The sequence below is a fragment of the Nerophis ophidion genome, linkage group LG29 (genome assembly GCF_033978795.1).
Source record: "Nerophis ophidion isolate RoL-2023_Sa linkage group LG29, RoL_Noph_v1.0, whole genome shotgun sequence".
Taxonomy (NCBI): domain Eukaryota; kingdom Metazoa; phylum Chordata; class Actinopteri; order Syngnathiformes; family Syngnathidae; genus Nerophis; species Nerophis ophidion.
In genome coordinates, this window is record NC_084639.1 from 25,350,733 (window position 1) to 25,360,904 (window position 10,172).

The following is a 10,172-nucleotide window of genomic DNA, read 5'->3' on the forward strand; positions in this document are numbered from 1 at the left end:
GTCTCAGCTCTGTTATTTTCCGTTTTTTTGACTATTTTTTGGAACCTTGGAGACATCATGCCTCTACGGTGTGTTGTCGGAGGGTGTAACAACACTAACAGGGAGGGATTCAAGTTGCACCACTGGCCCGAAGATGCCAAAGTGTCTGCCGCCAGACCCCCATTGAATGTGCCAGAGTGTCTCCACATTTGACCGGCGATGCTAAGACAGACATGACAGAGATGTATGGATAACCTGCAAATGCATTTGTAACGATAGTCAACAAAATCACAAAGATGAGTTTTGTTGATGTTGACTGCCAGCTAATCGATGCTAACATGCTACGCTAATCGATGCTAACAAGCTATTTACCGGCGGTGCTAAAGATGTACAGAGATGTATGGATAACCTGTAGATGCATTTGCAACTATATTACGTTTCCTCCACCTACATTTAATGCGAAACAAACACTTACCAATCGACGGATTTAAGTTGCTCCAGTGTCAAAAGATGCGAAAGTCCTGATCGTTTGGTCCGCACATTTTACCGGCGATGCTAACGCAGCTATTCGGCCATGCTATGGCTATGAATAGCGTCAATAGCTATTCGCTCAATAGCTTCAGTTTCTTCTTCAATATTTTCATACTCCAACCATCTGTTTCAATACATGCGTCATCTGTTGAATCGCTTAAGTCGCTGAAATCAGAGTTTGAATCCGAGCTAATGTCACTATATCTTGCTGTGGTATTCTCATTGTTTGTTTACATTGGCAGCACTGTGTGATGTCACAGGGAAATGGCCAGTGTCTTCGCAGAGAGCCGAAAATAAGGCACTTTAAAGCTTTATTTAGGGATATTCCGAGACCGTTAAAATTTTGAAAAAAACAACAAGCCACTGGGAACTGATTTTTATTGTTTTTAACCCTTTTGAAATTGTGATGATGTTCCCCTTTAACATCAATATTTATGGAACATGTCCGCAAAAAATCTAGCTGTCAACACTGAATATTGCAGTTGTATTTTTTTCTCACAGTTTCCGAACTTACATTCATATTTTGTTGAAGTATTATTCAATGAATATATTTAAAAAGGATTTTTGAATTGTTGCTATTTGCAGAATATTTTTAAAATATCTCACTTACTACCTTGGCATACCTTCAAGTACCCCCAGGGGTACGCGTAACCCCATTTGAGAAGCACTGCACTAGAAGATGTAAACGTAGCATCAAGATAAGTATCACGGCGCCGCTCTACATAATTTGTCTGCGTTAGCGCTTGGAATAACAATATCACTAATAATTTGTTAATATATAAGTCACAAAATGTAAATGGAGTATCGTTGGCGCTTTGTGAACGACTGTAGTAAGCAGACTTTTATTTACGCTTAATATTTACAATGCATTAGAGTTTGTATACTCTAGCCTTTAAATAGACTCCCTTTTTAGACCAGTTGATCTGCCGTTTCTTTTCTTTTTCTTCTATGTCCCACTCTCCCGTGTGGAGGGGGTCCGGTCCGATCCGGTGGCCATGTACTGCTCGCCTGTGTATCGGCTGGGGACATCTCTGCGCTGCTGGTCCGGCTCCGCTTGGGATGGTTTCCTGCTGGCTCCGCTGTGAACGGGACTCTCGCTGCTGTGTCTTGGATCCTCTTTGGACTGGACTCTCGCGACTGTGTTGTATCCATTGTGGATTGAACTTTCACAGTATCATGTTAGACCCGCTCGACATCCATTGCTTTCCTCCTCTCCAAGGTTCTCATAGTCATCATTGTCACCGACGTCCCACTGGGTCATTATTGTCACCGATGTCCCACTGGGTGTGAGTTTTCCTTGCCCTTATGTGGGCCTACCGAGGATGTCGTGGTGGTCTGTGCAGCCCTTTGAGACACTAGTGATTTAGGGCTATATAAGTAAACATTGATTGATTGAGTTAGTGTGAAGAATGGGCTGAATTCCCCCCAAAAAAGGGCAGTCCTCCTTTAACCAACTCAATAGCTCCACGGGGACATTTTTTTGAATTTACAAAACTGAAAATACACACAAAAAAAAAAAGCCATTTTAAATGTGCTCGCGTATTCGCTAAAGCTAACGACGCTAACTTGGTTATATTACGATAATATGCATGAAAACACTACTACAGGACACCACACATGGGACGGTTTAGTCAATATGAATTGTTTTAGTTGCATTCTAAAATTTACAAACATTGCTTGGAGCAATGAATGAAGAATCTCTACGAGTAGAAACGCTATGGAAGGTTTTACTTCAGGTTCAAGGCATGAAACAAGACAACATTTAGAGCCCACATCACCTGCAATGAGCAAACTTGACCAAAAGATGGCACCGTAGCACAAACAACTTTTCAGCGTCTCTGTTGGTGTATTACAAAAACTACCCGTTGAATACAAAACGTGTTTGCCTGTAGCGAAAAATAATCTGTAAAATTAGCCACACCGTTTTATGAGCCGCAGGGGACAAGCGTTGGAAAAGAAGTGTTTCAGCAATACGTTTTGATAAGACATTTGAGCGTCGCTCGAAGACAAATTTGATTGGCCAAAATGTGCGGGGAAGCCAAGGGTATGAGGCAAAGTTGCAATGCCGCACAAAATTTGTGGGGTTGGATTGGATTTGCATGAATTGGACCGACTGAAATTTGTATGCCAGGCCCTTCTTTTGCTGCTGTTAATGTATGCATTAACAAATTGCGCCATTTTCGGGTTTCGGATATGATTTCGGTGCAGCGTCTTCAGTAATGCGGACGTTGTACCGATCCGTTGTGGTGAAGAAGGGGTGGGGGGCATGGTTAAATAAATAAATGATAAATGGGTTGTACTTGTATAGCACTTTTCTACCTTCAAGGTACTCAAAGCGCTTTGACACTACTTCCACATTTACCCATTCACACACACATTCACACACTGATGGAGGGAGCTGCCATGCAAGGCGCTAACCAGCACCCATCAGGAGCAAGGGTGAAGTGTCTTGCTCAGGACACAACGGACATGACGAGGTTGGAATTGAACCAGGGACCCTCGGGTTAAGCACGGCCACTCTTCCACTGCGCCACAGGAGTATATTTACAGCTAGAATTCACCAAGTCAAGTATTACATATATATATACTGAAAATATGCAAACAAAACTCTTTAGATAATTGATACTTCAAACTTGCATAAATAAATCTTAAGGAATATAACATAACTTGGCTTCTGAGAGTTTCGAAATGTAATGAATAAAATGCTAAAGTTGTTGTAAAACAAACAATGATTTTAATAATTAAATACGGTCGTTTAAAATGGATTATTTCAAATTGTTTATTTTAATGTATAATTCCATGGCTGGATGTAATGAGTCAGAAAAAATACAAAGAAAAATACAATTGATTTTCATGTTTTTAGCAAAATATAGTAAAAAAGTATTTAGGTTTTTTTTATTTTTATTAATAAATATATTTATTTTTAGGTAAGATAAACATAATAAAATTTATCTCTAGTCTGGATGATTTAGTTCTTGTCACCCTGTTGTCCTCCCGTCTCTTCCCCAAGAATGGCTCCATGAGCTGGGCAAACACCTGGAAATGTCCTACGTCACTGGTCCCCAACCTTTTTGTAACTACAGACCAGTCAACGCTTGAAAATTTGTCCCACGGACTGGGGTCGCGGGGTTGGTATTTTATTTATTTTTTTCATAATCCTCGCATCCATAGCGCCGAATAAAGTATGTTTCCTACAAGTATCATTATCACTGCAGGACGAGGAATAGCTAAACATGCTTCACTACACACCATAGGAGGATACGATAGCTAACCGCTAACAGCAAGCTAGCACCCAGAATGTAAACAAACGCCATGGGTGGATCTACACCTGAGATCCACTGTAATGATACCAAGTACAATAGCGTATCTAGTCGATATTATGATTAAATCGATAACACAAGATATATAGATTTTTTTAATTCGTATGTTTATGAAGTCAGGAAATATGTCTCTGGACTCATGAAGACTTTGAATATCACCAATGTATGATCCTGTAACTACTTGGTACCGGATTGATACTGAAATGTGTGTTATCATCCAAAACTAATAAATTATCAAAGACGAGAAGAATAAGTGATTATCGGATTTTAACAGAAGTGTAGATAGAACATTTTAACTTACAAAGTAAGCAGATATTAACAGTAAATTAACAAATAGATTAATAATCAATTTTTACAGTTTGTCCTTAATAATGTGTACAAAATAATAGGTGTATAAATGACACAATATGTTACTGCATATGTCAGCAGACTAATTAGGAGCCTTTGTTTGTTTACTTACTACTAAAAGACAAGTTGTCTAGTATGTTGATTAGTTTATTTAAAGACAAACTTGCAATAAGAAACATATTTTTAATGTACATTATTTTTTTTTGTTAAAATAATACCATTTTTTATGGTCACCTTTATTTAGAAAAGTACCGAAAAGTATCGAAATAATTTTGGTTTCGATACCAACCGGTATTTTAATTACCTGGTCGATAAAACCCAATGTGTCCGGATTGGTGTCTTTCCTCCCTGTATTAAAGGGTGTACCTCAGGGTTCCATATTCGGTCCATTATTGTTTTCCATCTATGTAAATAATCTCCGTGATTGTTTCGGGTGCTGCAAATCAGAATAATTCCCTACAATAGGTGCACTGAGTTATACGGCACACTGTCGATTTTTGAGAAAATGAAAGGATTTTAAGTGCTCATTATAGTCCGAAAAACACGGTGTATACATATGTATATATGTATATATACAAAACCCAAAACCAGTGAAGTTTGCACGTTGTGTAAATCGTAAATACTACACGATACTATGATTAAATCGATACCACAAAATATATATTTTTTTAAATTCATATGTTAAAAAAGTCAGGAAATATGTCCCTGAACTCATGTAGACTTTGAATATGACCAATGTATGATCCTGTAACGACTTGGTATCGGATTTATACCGAAATGTGTGGCATCATCCAAAACTAATGTAAAGTATCACACGAGAGAAGAATAAGTGATTATTACATTTTAACAGAAGTGTAGATAGAACATGTTAAAACAAAAAGTAAGCAGATATTAACCGTAAATGAACAAGTGGATTAATAATAAATTTTTACAGCTTGTCCCTCACAATTGTGACAAAATATTAGGTGTATAAATGACACAATATGTTACTGCATATGTCAGCAGACTAATTAGGAGTCTTTGTTTGTTTACTTACTACTAAAAGACAAGTTGTCTTGTATGTTCACTATTTTATTTAAGGACAAACTTGCAATAATAAACATATGTTTAATGTACCCTAAGATTTTTTGTTAAAATAAAGCCAATGATGACACTTTTTGTGGTCCCCTTTATTTAGAAAAGTACCGGAATAAGTTTTGGTACCGGTACTAAAATATTGGTACCGGGACAACACTAGTTACCTGACACACGAATAGTGAGCGATTAGGTTTGAAACTGCTATCTAGACGGCCCTCGTCAAGTGAGTGAACTACTTTGGGAGTCTGTAAAGTTGTAACGGGGATGTCATGTAATCTAACAAGCCCTTAGTCCAAAGAAAAGAAAAGAGTGAATGAAGGAAAGAATATGAAGTTCTTTAGAACACCAGTAAAGGGTACCTGGAAGTTGTTGCTGCAGTCTGGAAGGTGCCGGAGAAGAAGTTGACCCACTTTCGACGCCGTCTCACCAGAGGGTAAAGGAACTTGAGATCGCAGGTTGGTTGGACTAGCGGGGCATCGGAAGGTCAAGGGGTCCAACTGCCTACATTATAGGTCGGGGGTCGGAAACTTGCGGCTCTCAAGCTGCATGTGGCTCTTCAAAAAAAAAGCGTGAAAATGGAAAAAGATGGGGGAAAATTATTGTTTTTGTTTTAGTATGTTGTTTGAGGACAAACATGACACAAACCTTCCCAATTGTTAGAAAGCCCCCTGTTTAATATGTTTGTGTATGTCAGGGGTCACCAAACTTTTTGAAACCAAGAGCTATTCTTGGGTACTGATTAATACGAAAGGCTACCAGTTTGATACACACTTTAATTGTATTTCTGTCAGTCATTCAGTCGTACATTTTTTTTCTTTTTACGGAAGGTTTTTTGTAGAGAAATAACGATGATAAAAACACTTAATTTAAAAGAGGAGAAAACACACAAAAAATGAAAATTTAATTTTGAAACAGTTTATCTTCAATTTCGACTCTTTAAAATTCAAAATTCTACCGAAAAAAAGAAGAGGAAGTCTAGTAAATTCGTATCTTTTTGAAAAAATTTGAAAAAATATTTATGGTACAACATTAGTAAGTTTTCCTGATTAAGATTAATTTTCGAATTTTGATGATATGTTTTAAATAGGTTAAAATCCAATCTGCACTTTGTTAGAATATATAACAAATTGGGCCCAGCTATATTTCTAACAAAGAAAAATCATTATTTCTTCTAGATTTTCCAGAACAAAAATTTAAAAATAAATTCAAAAGACTTTGAAATAAGATGTGAATTTGATTCTACAGATTTTTTAGATTTGCCAGAATATTTTTTTTTAATTTTAATCATAAGTTTGAAGAAATATTTCACAAATATTCTTTGTCGAAAAAAGCTAAAATGAAGAATTACATTAAAACGTGTTTATTATTCTTTACAATAAAAAAAATTAATTCACTTGAACATTGATTTAAATTGTCAGGAAAGAAGAGGAAGGAATTTAAAAGATATATGTGTTTAAAAATCCTAAAATCATTTTTAAGGTTGTATTTTTTCTCTAAAATTGTCTTTCTGAAAGTTATAAGAAACAAAGTAAAAAAAAAAAATGAATTTATTTAAACAAGTGAAGACCAAGTCTTTAAAATATTTTCTTGGATTTTCAAATTCTATTTGAGTTTTGTCTCTCTTAAAATTAAAATGTCGAGCAAAGCTAGACCAGCTTGCTGGTAAATAAATACAATTTAAAAAATAGAGGCAGCTCACTGGTAAGTGCTGCTATTTGAGCTATTTTTATAACACGCCAGCGGGCGACCCATCTGGTCCTTACGGGCGACCTGGTGCCCGCGGGCACCGAGTTGGTGACCTCTGGTGTATGTCTGTTGTAAATAATGTAAATAATTCAATGTATATACTCTGATGATTAACTTGCGTGATGACTGTATTATGATGCTGATAGTATATATTTGTATCATGAAATGATTAACGTAGACCCCGACTTAAATAAGTTGGAAAACCTATCGGGGTGTTACCATTTAGTGGTCAATTGTATGGAATATGTACTGTACTGTGACGCATCATTTTGTTTACATGTAAAATCTTCCACTCCTTTGTCTCATTTTGTCCACCAAACGTTTTATGCTGTGTGAGAATGCACAAAAGGTGAGCTTTGTTGATGTTGTTGAGCTTATATATTTTACTTTTATCCTCTGTGTACATAATTTAGTTTCGACACATTATCTGAATGCCAAATTGGCTGCATTTCATATAGTTTTGTGTGTGCCATGTTGTTCCAGACCACAGCAAACATTACCCAGCTTGCCAAAGATTGTAATAAATCCATTAGAAGACGACAGTTTGCAGTTTCCTTTAACTTGGACACACACACATATATACCTTTGGTCATTAAAAGCCAGTAGTTATCTCATATTCTAAGTCAGGGGTGTCCAAACTTTTTCCACTGAGGGCCGCACACTGAAAAATCAAAGCAAGCGGGGGCCATTTATTTTAAAAAACAATCCAATATATGTATAAGAAATACACATTTAGGCCTCCACTCAGGCTTGATCCCGGGGACCCCAAAGGGTTTTGGTAAAAATAAAATGTTAAAAATGTGTCATTATTCAGTATTATTATTTTTATTATTATTCAAGTTTTAAATCTCTAGATCAACATTAGGTCTCTCTGTCAATATGACGTTTTTAAATATATAAGTTGTATGCTCTTTTTGTCAAAGAAAACACAAAATATGCAATATGTACACCCAATTTTTAAGTAGAATATTTGAGGTTATATAGTAATCGGAGCCCTAAAAAGGTCAACAACTCATAACACCATTGATTTTAATTCACTATTATTTTTTGTGCAATGACACTTAAAAACAAAACACGCTGATCTAAAGTGAAGTGAATTATATTTATATAGCGCTTTTTTCTAGTGACTCAAAGCGCTTTACATAGAGACACCCAATATCTAAGTTACATTTAAACCAGTGTGGTTGGCACTGGCAGCAGGTGGGTAAAGTGTCTTGCCCAGGGACACAACGGCAGTAACTAGGATGGCACAAGCGGGAATCGAACCTGCAACCCCCAAGTTGCTGGCACGCCCACTGTACCAACCGAGCTATGCCGCCCCAAAGGGGTCCTACTCATTAAAGTGTTAAAAAATAAATTATATATATATTTTTTTACTGAATACTTTCAACACAATAGTCTCGAGATCAACTTCAGATCTATTCATCAATTATACGTTTTTTTGTAGTTTATGTTTTTAGTTTGTTCGTTTTATGCCATTCTTTAAAAAAAAAACAGCTCAGTTTTTTTGTATGGCAAACACAAAATATCCAACATTTGCCCACAACAATATCTCGAAGTGGAATATTTAATGTGATGTAATTGGAGCCTTGAGTAGGTCAATAATTCATAATTGATTTTGATCCACTTATTATTTTTTTTAAAGAAAGAAACAGCCTGCATGGCAGCTGTGTGTTATTAGAGTAAACATTTTACATTTGCTCTTTTATACCACTTTTTGTTTTAATTTTTTTCCAAAGTATTATTAAAATGTGCTGTGGGGCCGTTAAAAAATGACCTCCGGGCCGCAAATGGCCCCCGGGCCGCACTGTGGACACCCCTGTTCTAAATAGTCTCTGATGTACTAACAGTTTCTAATGTTGTAAAAAATGTTTGAATAAATGATACATTTCAACATTTCAGTCAACAAAGATTTGCTTCATAGTCCTTTTGATAGTAGGCTATTATAGCTAATATAGACACATCATGCCTTGTCTTCATTATAACACTTACTGTATATTCAGCTTTTAATTTTTTGCAGCTCAAGACGGATTTCTTTTGTCTATTCTTGGTCCAACATGGCTCTTCAAACGTTTTGGTTCGCCGCCCCCTGGTTGAGGTAGAGATGTACCCGCTGACAACGCCGTCTCTCGGTGGGCGGAAGTCGGCTGCCACCTAGTCGCACGGAAGGAGGTCCAACAGACTTGGGGGGAAAAAGAAGGTTGTCGTGTTTTGGACTCATGGAGGGCATGCAGGGAAGAACCAGCAGAGGACAGGTGCGTGCAATCACTAGAAGTAGGGTGGTTAGAGCCAGGTGTGCTCAGGCCTTCCAGCCTTCCTTGGCTGCCATGACAACTGGGGAGAGAGAAAGCAGTCTGGCCAGAGAAAGCACACAGTGAAAAAAAAAAAAAAACAGGAATCAGAATCATCCATCCATCCATTTTCTACCGCTTATTCCCTTTTAGGGGTCGCGGGGGGCGCTGGCTCCTATCTCAGCTACAATCGGGCGGAAGGCGGGGTACACCCTGGACAAGTCGCCATCTCATCACAGGGCCAACACAGATAGACAGACAACATTCACACTCACATTCACACACTAGGGACCTTTTAGTGTTGCCAATCAACCTATCCCCAGGTGCATGTCTTTGGAGGTGGGAGGGGTCTATCCCCAGGTGCATGTCTTTGGAGGTGGGAGGGGTCTATCCCCAGGTGCATGTCTTTGGAGGTGGGAGGGGCCGATCCCCAGGTGCATGTCTTTGGAGGTGGGAGGGGTCTATCCCCAGGTGCATGTCTTTGGAGGTGGGAGGGGTCTATCCCCAGGTGCATGTCTTTGGAGGTGGGAGGGGTCTATCCCCAGGTGCATGTCTTTGGAGGTGGGAGGGGCCTAACACCAGGTGCATGTCTTTGGAGGTGGGAGGGGCCTATCCCCAGGTGCATGTCTTTGGAGGTGGGAGGGGTCTATCCCCAGGTGCATGTCTTTGGAGGTGGGAGGGGTCTATCCCCAGGTGCATGTCTTTGGAGGTGGGAGGGGCCGATCCCCAGGTGCATGTCTTTGGAGGTGTGAGGGGTCTATCCCCAGGTGCATGTCTTTGGAGGTGGGAGGGGTCTATCCCCAGGTGCATGTCTTTGGAGGTGGGAGGGGTCTATCCCCAGGTGCATGTCTTTGGAGGTGGGAGGGGCCTAACACCAGGT

General features: G+C 38.6%; 1 long non-coding RNA gene across 1 annotated transcript in view; it reads right to left on the minus strand.

The window, feature by feature from the left end:
• LOC133546133 (uncharacterized) overlaps window positions 1-9,272 on the minus strand; it is a 51,690-nt gene extending 42,418 nt beyond the window's left edge. Inside the window, exons 1-2 of the long non-coding RNA XR_009804994.1 lie at window positions 8,994-9,272; window positions 5,615-5,809 (exon numbers count right to left, since the gene is read on the minus strand). This is a non-coding gene — a long non-coding RNA (uncharacterized LOC133546133). The remainder of the gene's footprint in view (window positions 1-5,614; window positions 5,810-8,993) is intronic.
• Between the last annotated feature and the right edge of the window lie 900 nt (window positions 9,273-10,172).